Here is a 14900-nt window from a genome sequence, read left to right on the forward strand (position 1 = left end):
GTCAATCATATAGAACATCCGGCGGTATCAATCCAAACGGAGAAACTTGATCACTGTTTTCATTAGCTCGTTAGAAACATTAATTCGTTAACCTTTTCTGTGTAATAAATCACGAAGCAGATATACTCGCACACAAAATGTCGTTACACATAATTCCTTGATGAAATTAATGCTAAATGAGAAAATGATCAAAATATAGGTAAGTTGGTATAAAATTTTTCAGTCAGCAAGTTGCTAAGGCAATTCACTGCATGCTGTGAAGCAAAGTTAATCCGATTACGTAACACAGAGGCTTTCAAATGTGAACTCTCTATTGATATTGAACCACCAAAATACCAATTTTTCCACCAGGAGATCGTAATATTTATCGCGATCGGTGCAAATATACCATAACTGGATACACGTAAAGCTTACCGTTGTAAGGGGGGGGGGGTGAGGTACTTCAATATGAAATGGATATAGGTGTAGGCCATTCGGTGAGAGCAAAATATAAAATAAATATGAGGTCTTGGGTAAGAGCCAAAATAAGCCTCGAACATTTCTAGTTCTAATTGGCTTTGTTATTTCAAAAAAAGAATATATAACAACGGCAGTAATGTAACGCGTCGCTGGGGTGTATGAGGGGGGACGTGACCACTAAGAAGTGAAAATCTGTTGCGAAATGAAGGTATTTCTCCCTCCTACCAGACTTCAGAGCCATTGTCGCAATTTGCGTAATTCCCACAATTTTTCCCAATTCCTTGCCAGGACCGAGCGCTTTCGGCTGAGTCCTATCCCATATTTTGTTGATCTTTTTAAAATCAGTAATCTCCTCTTAAGATTGTTCTTCAGTGCCATGAATGCTGTTTTCGCCAGCCCATAGGGCTGGTACCTAATTCTGAGATGGGATTTGTGTACACTAAAGATTAGCTAAGATTATAGCCTTCTTCTATTGGTATGAATTTTTTTTTACTTCTTGTGGTGGAAATGTTTGTGATGTCTGCTAATTCGATTTGCAAGGAAAAGAAGGTATGTTTTGCCGTTTCAACGAACGAAAACGATTGAGTATTGCCAAAGTTATGTTTGAATTAATTATGACTTAAAAAGTTATCATAGGTTAGGCCTACACATATAAACATAAACTTGTTCAGCAATCAGCATATAAAAAATATGACATGGTCAACAATTAGTAATTAGCGGGGAATGATCACTGGAACAAGGTCATATCAGTGGACTACTGAGCATAGCATGATGTTTGGTTGCCTGTGAGTGCACTATTGATGTTGATAACAGATCTAATAATGTTGTAGAATCAAAATCTTCATTATATGGACCACATTGAAGTCAAAGTAATTATCTATCCTATCCTGTATCGTTTTATGGATAAAATTGACTCAAAATTTTATTGATGATATAATTGCTATCTTTAACATTAGTTTTGTCTTTTCAACGGGAAAAATCCGATGGAAAATAAAGTTTTTAGGGGTTACCTATTGATAACAGATCTAATAATGTTGTAGAATCAAAATCTTCATTATATAGACCACATTGAAGTCAAAGTAATTATCTATCCTATCCTGTATCGTTTTATGGATAAAATTGACTCAAAATGTTATTGATGATATTATTGCTATCTTTAACATTAGTTTTGTCTTTTCAACGGGAAAATCCGATTAAAAATAAAGTTTTTAGGGGTTAGCTATAATATTGAACAATAAATCCCATATTTTGGCATGCACTTATAGAAAATAAATAAATTATTGTCTTACTTTATAAATTATAAATACTGTAAAATGACACATAACTTTTTTATTTGATTCATAAAATTACACTCAACAAAATGATTGAAGACTGAGAAAACACACAATGCAGACTATTACAGAATGGAGTAGGTAAGATGCCATGTCCATAGCTTTGCAGGAGTTTCGGACTAACAATCAACACATTCAAAAAATACAGTTTAAAAGTGAAGATTGTAGTGAATAATCAGTCCTTTTATCATGTGCTTGCCACTATCTACTTTATAGCAAACTATACATTGCGAAATAATATAAAATCATTTTAAAATAACATGTGCATGTAAGTTGAGTTTACATAGCGAATTAACTAACAACTGCAGTGTATTTCTTGATTTTAATAATAAGCATGGGTAAAAAGCAGTAAAGACAAAAATACAGAACAATTTGGAGTAATGAATTAAGAGTTGACAGGAGTTATCGTTGTATTATGCATTTCCATAATTATTATATTTGCATTATTATTTATATCTTTATAATGTATTATTCTTATGTATTTTTCTTGTATCATGTAATGAGTGAAAAGATAATAATAAATCTATCTATCTATCTATCTATCTATCTATCTAGGAGTTAATGCTTTTTGCTGTTTCAGTGTGCATGTTCTCAGCATTGATGGTTTGGTGAACTGTCATGTAACATGGATGTAAGCGTGATCCTAAAAATGCCTTTCACGGTGACCCAAACTATTTACAAGACCTCTTCTGCATTGAGGCTGGCCTTCCCTTTTAAAGGGAATTTTTATTATGTTCTAGTGCAGCTATCATAATATTTGTAATTGTTCATTTTGTCTATATTTATAATTGTTTTGAAATTTTGTATACTTTTGTATTTTTTCCAAAACATGTCCAATATTTGGTCAAAGTTAATATTTTGTGTGCAATTTGTTTTTGATGTCTTTTAGATTTCTTTAAGTGTTCAAACTTGTAATGTTTTAATATGTATAATCACTTTGTAATTTTGCATGTAATTTGGCCCTTTGGCCACGATACGTGATTAAATAAGATACGAATAATAATATATAATATTTGTTGGCCATTTTGGTACTATTTGTATAATTTTAGTTTAAAAGAGCCCAAATTGTTGAAATGAAAGCCGAATTAAAGCCATTCGTGGACAAATAATAATAATAATAATAGCGACAAGGCACATATCCACTCAATTAAGAGCGCTCAAGGCACTAAAACAAAAACAACTAGAGTCAACAGACGCTGAATACAAGCCGCAATTTGACCCCTATAACTTGACCCCTGGGTTACGGATGGGGTCAACTGCTCTTGCACTGTGCTTAGGATGTCATAAGAAATATTCCTGGTTAATTTCAGCTTAATCGGAACTTATACATGGATTTTGATTTTTTGAAAATTTTGATTGACTTTTGACCCCTTTAATGACCTTTGACCTCAATGTAAAAAAAACCTTATGTACACCGACAAAATGCTTTGTTCTAATTTTAATTAAAAAATTCTAACATGTTTAGTTCTTGAGATAAAAATTCTTAAAGTTATTCAGCTAAAAACAGGAAGTGACCCCTTAATGACCTTTGACCCCCAAAATAAAAATACCATGCATACATCAGGGAACACTAATTCATGTATGTTGGTTATATTATTCTGGTCTGTTTACATTTTGAGATAAAAAATTTTTGAACATTTTTGATAATTTTGGTTTTTGACCGGAAGTAACCCCTTAATGACCTTTGACCCCAAAACTGTAGGCATCCTAAAGACCCTGGCTAGTAGCAATGCATGTGTGCTAATAGCGACTCTCTGCTATATAATTTGTAAAGACAGTGATTTTTTAAATATTTTTTACAAATTTTTCAGATTTTTACCGGAAATGACCCTTTAATGACCTTTGACCTCAATTCTTTTTAATAAGTTTTAAGCACTGCCACATTTTGATTCATATGCATGAGTCACATGATCATTGCATGTAATTTGTGGAAGGAGTAGCATTTTTTGTGAAATCAACATTTTTGGCCATAAGGTCAAGGTCAAAGGTCACAGTCAGGTCAAAGTCAAATGTAAGGTTTGGCCTAGTCCAGTGGTCATTTGGCTCAAGTATGGTTGAAATCTGTCAAAGCATAAGAGAGCTAGGGCGAAACGTGGCAAGTCACGCAAAATGTCACGTTTTGCCAAGAAAAAGGGAAAAAATCACGTTTTTGACCATTGTAGCTAGGTCAAAGGTCACAGCCAGGTCAAAGTGAAATGGAAGTTTTGGACTAGCCCAGTGGTCACTTGGGTCAAATGTGGTTGAAATCTGTCAATGCCTTGCGGAGCTAGAGCTGGTTGCCAGAAAGAAAGAAGAACTAGATCTGGTTACAGATCTGGACCTAGCCGGGGCCGGAAATGCCAGTCTTAAAGTTTATGGACATCTCACACCATTAATGGTGCATCACTGTAGCATGTAGGGGCTTTATCCGTCTTCCATAGGCTGAGATACAGCTACTTTTCCGTAATTTTAAACATTTTTTGCAAATTTGACGTTTTGGCCTCCTTAATGACCTTTGACCCCGATATAAAAAAAAACTTCATATACACCACGAAAATGCATTGTTACAGTTTAAATTAAAAAAATCTAGTATGCTTAGTTCTGGAGATAAAAATTTTTGAAGTTATTTAGCTTAAAACCGGAAATGACGTTTACATGACCTTTGACCAAAAAATAAAAAAATACTGTGCATACATCGGGTAACACTAATGCATATATGAAGTTTATGTCACTCTGGTCTGGTTACGTTTTGAGATTTAAAAAATGAACATATTTGATGATTTTTGGTTTTTGACCGGAAGCGACCCTTAATGACCTTTGACCCCGAAACTGTAGACACCCCAAAGACCCTGGTTAGTAGCAATGCATGTGTGCTAATGACAACACTCTGCTATGTAATTTGTAAAAACAGTGATTTTTGAATATTTTTAGCTTTCAGACCGGAAATGACCCCTTAATGACCTTTGACCCAAATTCTGTGAATAATTTATAGGCACTGTATATAGCCAATGCATATGTGCAAGTGACATCATCGTACTATGTAATTTGTGGCAGAAGAAGCATTTTGAAGATATTTGGTTTTATACCGGAAATGACCCCTTAATGACCTTTGACCCCAAATTTGTGAATAATTTATAGGCACTGGATATAGCCGATGCATATGTGCAAGTGACGTCATTGTAGGATGTAACATGTAGGAGAAGAAGCATTTTGAAATTTGTTGCCAGAAGAAAGAAGCAGAAAGAAGAAAGAAAGATCCGATAGCATCACAAGACCTAGCCGGTGTCCCGGCTAGGTAACTAGATCTGGTTACAGATCTGGACCTAGCCGGGGCCGGAAATGCCAGTCTTAACTTAAAGTTTGACCTTTGACCGGCTATTATGGACATCTCACACCATTAATGGTGCATCACTGTAGCATGTAGGGGCTTTATCCGTCTTCCATAGGCTGAGATACAGCTACTTTTCCGTAATTTTAATTTTTTTTGTTGCAAATTTGACGTTTTGACCTCCTTAATGACCTTTGACCCCAATATAAAAAAAACCTCATATACACCGGGAAAATGCATTGTTACAGTTTAAATTTAAAAATCTACTATGCTTAGTTATGGAGATAAAAATTCTTGAAGTTATTTAGCTTGAAACCGGAAATGACGACTAAATGACCTTTGACCAAAAAAATAAAAATACCGTGCATACATCGGGTAACACTAATGCATATATGAAGTTTATATCACTCTGGTCTGGTTCCGTTTTAAGATAAAAAAAATGAACATATTTGATGATTTTTGGTTTTTGACCGGAAGCGACCCCTTAATGACCTTTGACCCCAAAACTGTAGACACCCCAAAGACCCTGGTTGGTAGCAATGCATGTGTGCTAATGACAACACTCTGCTATGTAATTTGTAAAAACAGTGATTTTTTGAATATTTTTAGCTTTCAGACCGGAAATGACCCCTTAATGACCTTTGACCCAAAATCGGAGAATAACTTTTGTGTACCTGTAATAGCCGATGCATATGTGTAAGTGACATCATCGTACTATGTAATTTGTGGCAGAAGAAGCATTTTGAAGATATTTGCTTTTATACCGGAAATGACCCTTAATGACCTTTGACCCCAAATTTGTGAATATCCTATAGACACTGGATATAGCCGGTGCTTATGTGCAAGTGACGTCATTGTAGGATGTAACATGTAGGAGAAGAAGCATTTTGAAATCTGTTGCCAGAAGAAGAAAGAAGAAGAAAAAGATCCGATAGCATCACAAGACCTAGCCGGTGTCCCGGCTAGGTAACTAGATCTGGTTACAGATCTGGACCTAGCCAGGGCCGGAAATGCCAGTCTTAACTTAAAGTTTGACCTTTGACCGGCTATTACGGACATCTCACACCATTAATGGTGCTTCACTGTAGCATGTAGGGGCTTTATCCGTCTTCCATAGGCTGAGATACAGCTACTGTTCCGTAATTTTAAACATTCTTTTGCAAATTTGACGTTTTGACCTCCTTAATGACCTTTGACCCCAATATAAAAAAACCTCATATACACCGCGAAAATGCATTGTTACAGTTTAAATTAAAAAAATCTGCTATGCTTAGTTATGGAGATAAAAATTCTTGAAGTTATTTAGCTTAAAACCGGAAATGACGTCTAAATGACCTTTGACAAAAAAAATAAAAATATCGTGCATACATTGGGTAACACTAATGCATATATGAAGTTTATGTCACTCTGGTCTGTTTACATTTTGAGATAAAAATTTTTGAACATTTTTGATAATTTTGGTTTTGACAGGAAGTAACCCTTAATGACCTTTGACCCCAGAACTGTAGGCATCCTAAAGACCCTGGCTAGTAGCGATGCATGTGTGCTAATGGCGACTCTCTGCTATATAATTTGTAAAGACAGTGATTTTTTTATTATTTTTTACAAATTTTTCAGACTTTACCGAAATGACCCCTTAATGACCTTTGACCTCAATTTTTTAAATAGGTTTTAAGCACTGCCACATGTTGATTCATATGCATGAGTCACATGATCATTGCATGTAATTTGTGGAAAGAGAAGCATTTTTTGTGAAATCAACATTTTTGACCATAAGGTCAAGGTCAAAGGTCACAGTCAGGTTAAAGTCAAATGTAAGGTTTGGCCTAGTCCAGTGGTCATTTGGCTCAAGTATGGTTGAAATCTGTCAAAGCATAAGAGAGCTAGGGCGAAACGTGGCAAGTCACGCAAAATGTCACGCTTTGTTGCCAGAAGAAGAAAGAAAGATCCGATAGCATCACAAGACCTAGCCGGTGTCCCGGCTAGGTAACTAGATCTGGTTACAGATCTGGACCTAGCCGGGCCGGAAATGCCAGTCTTAACTTAAAGTTTGACCTTTGACCGGCTATTATGGACATCTCACACCATTAATGGTGAATCACTGTAGCATGTAGGGCTTTACCCGTCTTCCATATGCTGAGATACAGCTACTTTTCCGTAATTTTAAACATTTTTTTGCAAATTTGACGTTTTGACCTCCTTAATGACCTTTGATCCCAATATAAAAAGAACCTGATATAGACCGAGAAAATGCATTGTTACAGTTTAAATTTAAAAAAATTACTATGCTTAGTTATGGAGATAAAAATTCTTGAAGTTATTTAGCTTCAAACCGGAAATGACGTCTAAATGACCTTTGACCTAAATAATAAAAATACCGTGCATACATCGAGTAACACCTATGCATATATGAAGTTAATGTCACTCTGGTCTGGTTACGTTTTGAGATAAAATAAATGAACATATTTGATGATTTTTGGTTTTTGACCGGAAGCGACCCTTAATGACCTTTGACCCCAAAACTGTTGACACCCCAAAGACCCTGGTTAGTAGCAATGCATGTGTGCTAATGACAATACTCTGCTATGTAATTTGTAAAAACAGTGGTTTTTTGAATATTTTTAGCTTTCAGACCGGAAATGACCCCTTTAATGACCTTTGACCCCTTATCTGTGAACACCCTATAGACACCGTCTGAAGTCAATTCACATGACCTAAGCATGTTACCATCACATGTAATTTGTGGAAGAAGAAGCATTTTGAAGATATTTGGTTTTATACCGGAAATGACCCCTTAATGACCTTTGACCCCAAATCTGTGAACACCATATAGACACTGAATATAGACGATGCATATGTGCAAGTGACGTCATTGTAGGATGTAACATGTAGGTGAAGAAGCATTTTGAAAAATGTTGCCAGAAGAAGAAAGAAGAACTAGATCTGGTTACAGATCTGGACCTAGCCGGGGCCGGAAATGCCAGCCTTAACTTTAAGTTTGACCTTTGACCGGCTATTATGGACATCTCGCACCATTAATGGTGCATCACTTTAGCATGTTGGGGCTTTATCCGTCTTCCATAAGCTGAGACACAGCTACTTTTCCGTAATTTTGAATTTTTTTGCAAATTTGACGTTTTGACCTCCTTAATGACCTTTGACCCCAATATAAAAAAACCCTCATATACACCGAGAAAATGCATTGTTACAGTTTAAATTAAAAAAATCTACTATGCTTAGTTATGGAGATAAAAATTCTTAAAGTTATTTAGCTTAAAACCGGAAATGACGTCTAAATGACCTTTGACCAAAAAAATAAAAATACCGTGCATACCTTGAGTAATGTCACACTAATGCATATATGAAATTTATGTCACTCTGGTCTGGTTATGTTTTGAGATATAAAAAAATGAACATATTTGATGATTTTTGGTTTTTGACCGGAAGCGACCCCATAATGACCTTTGACCCCAAAACTGTCGACACCCCAAAGACCCTGGTTAGTAGCAATGCATGTGTGCTAATGACAATACTCTGCTATGTAATTTGTAAAAACAGTGATTTTTTGAATATTTTAAGCATTCAGACCGGAAATGACCCCCTTAATGACCTTTGACCCCTTATCTGTGAACACCCTATAGACACCGACCAAAGTCAAGTCACATGACCTAAGCATGTCACCATCACATGTAATTTGTGGAAGAAGAAGCATTTTGAAGATATTTGGTTTTATACCGGAAATGACCCCTTAATGACCTTTGACCCCAAATTTGTGAACACCCTATAGACACTGGATATAGCCGATGCATATGTGCAAGTGACGTTATTGTACGATGTAACATGTAAGAGAAGAAGCATTTTGAAATTTGTTGCCAGAAAGAAGAAATAACTAGATCTGGTTACAGATCTGGACCTAGCCGGGGCCGGAAATGCCAGCCTTAACTTAAAGTTTGACCTTTGACCGGCTATTATGGACATCTCACACCATTAATGGTGCATCACTGTATCATGTAGGGGCTTTATCTGTCTTCCATATGCTGAGATACAGCTACTTTTCCGTAATTTTAAACATTTTTTGCAAATTTGACGTTTTGACCTCCTTAATGACCTTTGACCCCAATATAAAAAAACCTCATTTACATCGAGAAAATGCATTGTTACAGTTTAAATTAAAAAAATCTACTATGTTTAGTTATGGAGATAAAAATTCTTGAAGTTATTTAACTTAAAACCGGAAATGACGTCTAAATGACCTTTGACCAAAAAAATAAAAATACTGTGCATACATCGGGTAACACTAATGCATATATGAAGTTTATGTCACTCTGGTCTGGTTACGTTTTGAGATAAAAAAAAATGAACATATTTGATGATTTTTGGGTTTTGACCGGAAGCGACCCCTTAATGACCTTTGACCCCAAAACTGTAGACACCCCAAAGACCTTGGTTAGTAGCAATGCATGTGTGCTAATGACAGCATTCTGCTATGTAATTTGTACAAACAGTGATTTTTTGAATATTTTTAGCTCTCAGACCGGAAATGACCCCCTTAATGACCTTTGACCCAAATTCTGTGAATAAGTTATAGACACCGACCAAAGTCAAGTCACATGACCTAAGCATGTCACCATCACATGTTATTTGTGGAAGAAGAAGCATTTTAGAGTAAAAATCACATTTTTGCCATTGTGAGCAGGTCAAAGGTCAAATGGAGTTCAATGTCATGTCACATGTGGGGACATGGTCAGTGGTGTTTGTGACCAAGTATGGTCAAAAACTGTCAAAGCATAACAGAGCTAGGGCGAAACGTGGCAAGTCACGCACGTGTTGCCAGAAAGAAGAAAGATCCGATAGCATCACAAGACCTAGCCGGTGTCCCGGCTAGGTAAGAAAGAAAGATCCGGTAGCATTTCAAGACCTAGCCGGTGTCCCGGCTAGGTAAAGAAAGATCCGATAGCATCACAAGACCTAGCCGGTGTCCCGGCTAGGTAAGAATTGGAAGAAGACAGAACAAGCCGACATCCGTCGTCGGCTTGTAAAAACTAACAATAGACAAAGAAAACTGGAAGTAAATTAAGAAACATAACTTAAGAATTACAGAATGTCTCTGACATAAGATGAGATAAGATAAGACTTTTTAAACACAGTTACATTTTTAGCAGTTCTAATATAAATAGGCAGTTCATTCCATAGACGTGGAGCTGCGATTGCAAATGATCTGTCACCCCATGTGCGATTGGATTTTCTTTCTTGAAGAAGTTGCATGTTTCCAGATCGAAGCGTACGGGTTGGAACATAATGTGAAAGGAGTTCAGATAAATATGACGGAGCAATCTCATTAATACATTTATATACAATCAACATAAGTTCAAAAACAATTCTTTGTGTAATAGGAAGCCAATGCAGTTCCTTTAGGATTGGCGTGATATGGCAATATTTTCTGGTGAAAGTAAGAATTCGAGCGGCAGTGTTTTGAATTTTCTGAAGGCGATAGAGTTGATTTGCTGGTAATCCATAAAGAAGTGCATTGTTGTTATCCAAACGAGAAGAGACGAATGAGTGAATAATTTGTTCAGTAGCATCGCGACTTAGGTATTTGCAGATTCGGCTGATGTTACGTAGTTGAAGCGCTGAACAACGAATGACATTAGAGATATGAGGTTGCATGGTCATGTGAGTGTCAAAAAATGCACCTAAATTGCGTGCTTTGGAAGATAAGGCAATTGCAGAGTCACCGATGCAAACATTTTCAATGTTGATTTTAGAGAGCTGTTGGTGGGATCCGAACAGAAGAAATTCTGTTTTATCATCATTTAACTTCAAGAAGTTTGATTTCATCCAATTACGGATTTCACTGATACAAATTTCAAGAGAAGCAATTGCAGAATTAGCACTATGTTGAGAAGATTCAAATGATAAATAAAGTTGCGTGTCGTCCGCATAAACATGATAATTCAATTGATGGCGAAGAATGATATCCCGTACAGGGTAGGTGTAAATGGTAAACCACTGAGGTCCAAGTACAGAGCCTTGAGGCACAGAGTAATCAAGAATGGTAGAATGAGAAGTAGCATTGCCAATGCGAACATACGGTATTGCGGCCTACTTTAGTATTTGTAAGATATGATTTACACCAGTCTAGGGCAAGATCTTGAATGCCAAGATAATAGTGAAGACGGGAGAGAAGAATATTATGGTCAACAGTGTCAAATGCAGCACTTAAATCGAGAAGAATCAAAGCTGTGATTTGACCATTGTCAAGTGATGTGAGAATGTCATTATTAACTCGAAGAAGAGCAGTTTCTGTTCCGTGGTAGTGTTTATAAGCTGATTGATAGGGATCTGATAGGGAAAATTTATTTATATGGTTTGAAATTCTGTTAGAAACAATTCTTTCAATTGTCTTTCCAAGAAATTTGAGATTGGATATAGTAGGTCGGTAGTTTTTGAAGATTTCTTTATCCAAAATTCTCACTATTAATAATTGTATAAATGCGCGACGCAGGGGAGGTTTCCCCTTGAAAAGTGAGGAACTTGGCATTATTATTGTGTACAATTTTAGTTTGAAAAAAATCCGAAAATGGGTTACATGAAGGCCCAAATTGAAGCTATTCGTCATTCGTGGACAAATTTTCACTATTATTGTATACATTTTTGCGAAAAACAGCATTCAGGAAGCGCCTAGGTATCGAGCAATCTGTTGTCGATAGGGTAACTGAAAAAGACTCTGCTAGTTTGGGCATATCCATAGAATGGCCGTGACCATTACCATTTAGCTGACTGCACCGAATTAAACATGAGGCCTGTGGTGGCAGCTGGGCACCAATCCATAAGCAGGCAGAAATATAGGACCATTGTGGAACAGATGCCACCACTCAACCCCATGTTGGAGTGAACAACATAGGTCAAGGTGCTTTAAACATAGAGAGTTGGGCGTCCAACGCAGAAGTGGAAAGGGATGGGCATTGGACAATCTTGCAAAATGAAGGTTCGATTAAAGCCATTTGGTGCATAATTTTTACACTTTCAGAGTCTAGAATAGAGAATAATTGTTTATGTTCACCCACATAATGTGACACACAGCACATTAGGCTAAAAAGAATTGTTGTCTCAAAGCCCATGGCAGTTTCAAAAACGAATGCGGAATGAGGGGTTTTTTTTAATAAGATTTTTTTTAAAATAAATTTTGAATTAAGATGTCATTTTTGAGTGTTCAAAAGTACACAGCATAAAATTGTGGTTGATTTACACAATTGAAGTACAAATATCAATTGTTTTATACCTAAACAATACGAGTATCGAATCAAGTAACTTTTCTTCCAAATTTGTCTCAAAATTTCAAAATTTCATGACTTAAAGGGCATTTCGTGATCCACAGCCTCGCCCCCCCACTTTTCTTTAAAAAGTTGAGATTTTTATATCACTGGAAACCTCTGGCTACATAATGTTTATGTACAAAATATTTCTTGCAGATTAATTCGTTTTGCAAAGATATCGTGAAATTTGAATTTCGTTCTGGTGCACCAGAACGAAATTACAACGCATTGTCTATGGAGCAGTGTAATACACATAATCATGCATAACTCACAAACGCAAAATCGGAATCAACTGAAATTTTGGGAATAGGCTTTTTGTGTGGATATGTACTGACAAATGTCATAAAAAGAGGATGCTAGGATCACGAAATCCTCCTTTAACGGTAAAAACTATATTAAAAAAAAGAATTTCCCGTTTCAGCTGACATGGACGCGCTAAGAAAAACGAACGCGCGCGGGCGCTTTGAGGCATAACATTTTTTATGGGTTCTTATGGGTTTTATTATAAAGTGTGAGTGTGGAAGGCAGGCCCTCGGTCAAAAAAGTGTGGGGTGCACAATGACATCGCGAATACTTTGTCGAGTTTTCGTGATGGAAGTATAAAAATTTGAAAGAGCAATTAGTGGGTAGAACTTAGAGATGGTTGAACCCGTGACCTATAATGGCAGGTGGAAGTGTTTGTATTGACCGTCTACATGGTCTATGCAGCTGGACGGGACGAAGGGTAGTTCGCCTCATTCGATGAAATATGATTATGTACTTTCATTAGCGGTTACGGTTCGCTATCTCTAAGGTTCGCTATCTCTAAGGTTCGCTATCTCTAAGGTTCGTTATCACTAATTACGAAATAGGTCCGCTATACCTAAGGTTCGATATCACTAATTTTGAAAAAGGTTCGGTATTTCTAAGGTTCGATATCACTAATTTTAAATAAGGTTCGCTATCTCTAATTTTAAATAAGGTCCGCTATCACTAATTTATTGAAGGTTCGCTATCTCTAAGGTTCGCTATCACTAATTTAAAATAAGGTCCGCTATCTCTAATTTTAACAATCCCGGTATCCCTAAGGTTCGCTATCTCTAATTTTAAATAAGGTCCGCTATCTCTAAGGTTCGCTATCTCTAAGGTTCGCTATCTCTAAGGTTCGCTATCACTAATTTAAAATAAGGTTCGCTATCTCTAATTTTAAATAAGGTTCGCTATCTCTAATTTTAAATAAGGTTCGCTATCTCTAATTTCAAATAAGGTTGGCTATAGCGGTCCTTATTTAAAATTAGAAATAGCGGACCTTATTTGAAATTAGAGATAGCGGACCTCATTTAAAATTAGAGATAGTGGACCTTATTTACGATTAGTGATAACGAACCTTAGGTATAGCGAACCTTAATCGAAATTAGTGATAACGAACCTTAGAGATAGCGAACCTTAATTAATTAGGGATAGCGAACCTTAAACAAAATTAGTGATAGCGAACCTTAGGTATAGCGGACCTTTATTGGAATTAGTGATAACGAACCTTAGAGATAGCGAACCTTCAATAAATTAGTGATAGCGGACCTTATTCAAAATTAGTAATAGCGAACCTTATTTTAAATTAGTGATAGCGAACCTTATTTAAAATGAGTGAAATCGAACCTTAGAACTAGCGAACCTTATTCTAAATTAGTGATATCGAACCTTAGAAGTAGCGGACCCTTTTTTAGGTATAGCGAACCTTTTTCTCTATTAGAGATAGCGGGATCTCCATAGACTTTACACGTTAGTGATAGCGAACCTTAGAGATAGCGAACCTTAGAGATAGCGGACCTTAGAGATAGCGGGATGTCACCTCATTAGCATTGGGTAAATTGGGTTTTTGACAATGTGGTTCTTTATTTAATGTCTGACAAAACCAATACAGCAATAAATCATCACTCATCAGTTAGATATAAATTACTTTACACAGACATACAAAATTCGAAAAGAAAGGATGACACATAAACATGATAAAGTCTGGTTGAATTTGCAAGTTTATTTCCAACGGGCAGTGATGGGTATAGCTCCTGCATTGGAGAAATGACAAAACAAAAACTGAGACCATTGGAAACACTGAGCTCAATTATTGGAAATAAACGCTAATTGTAGTTACATTTTTTTTTATTACATCATATTTACCCAGGGTAACCCGATCAGCAAAAATGCTGTTCTTACACGGGGCCCTGCATCATATAACAATTGCACAACAGAAATTTAAAATTACATATAATACAACAAAATTATTAACACATATCAAATCAAACCAGTATGACAAAATAATATAGCACCAACTAGAGGAACAATTATTTCACCAAAAAAACCAAACAAATGAACATCTCTATGTATAAATACACTGTTAAATGCATATGAAACCACTAATAACATCATATTATAGCCTAAACCATTGAAGTACTTCTAGTACTTCCATGCTTAAACTTATACTTGCAAGGCTCAAGAGCCAAGTAACTTGTA

The sequence above is a fragment of the Amphiura filiformis genome, chromosome 1 (genome assembly GCF_039555335.1).
Source record: "Amphiura filiformis chromosome 1, Afil_fr2py, whole genome shotgun sequence".
Lineage (NCBI taxonomy): Eukaryota > Metazoa > Echinodermata > Ophiuroidea > Amphilepidida > Amphiuridae > Amphiura > Amphiura filiformis.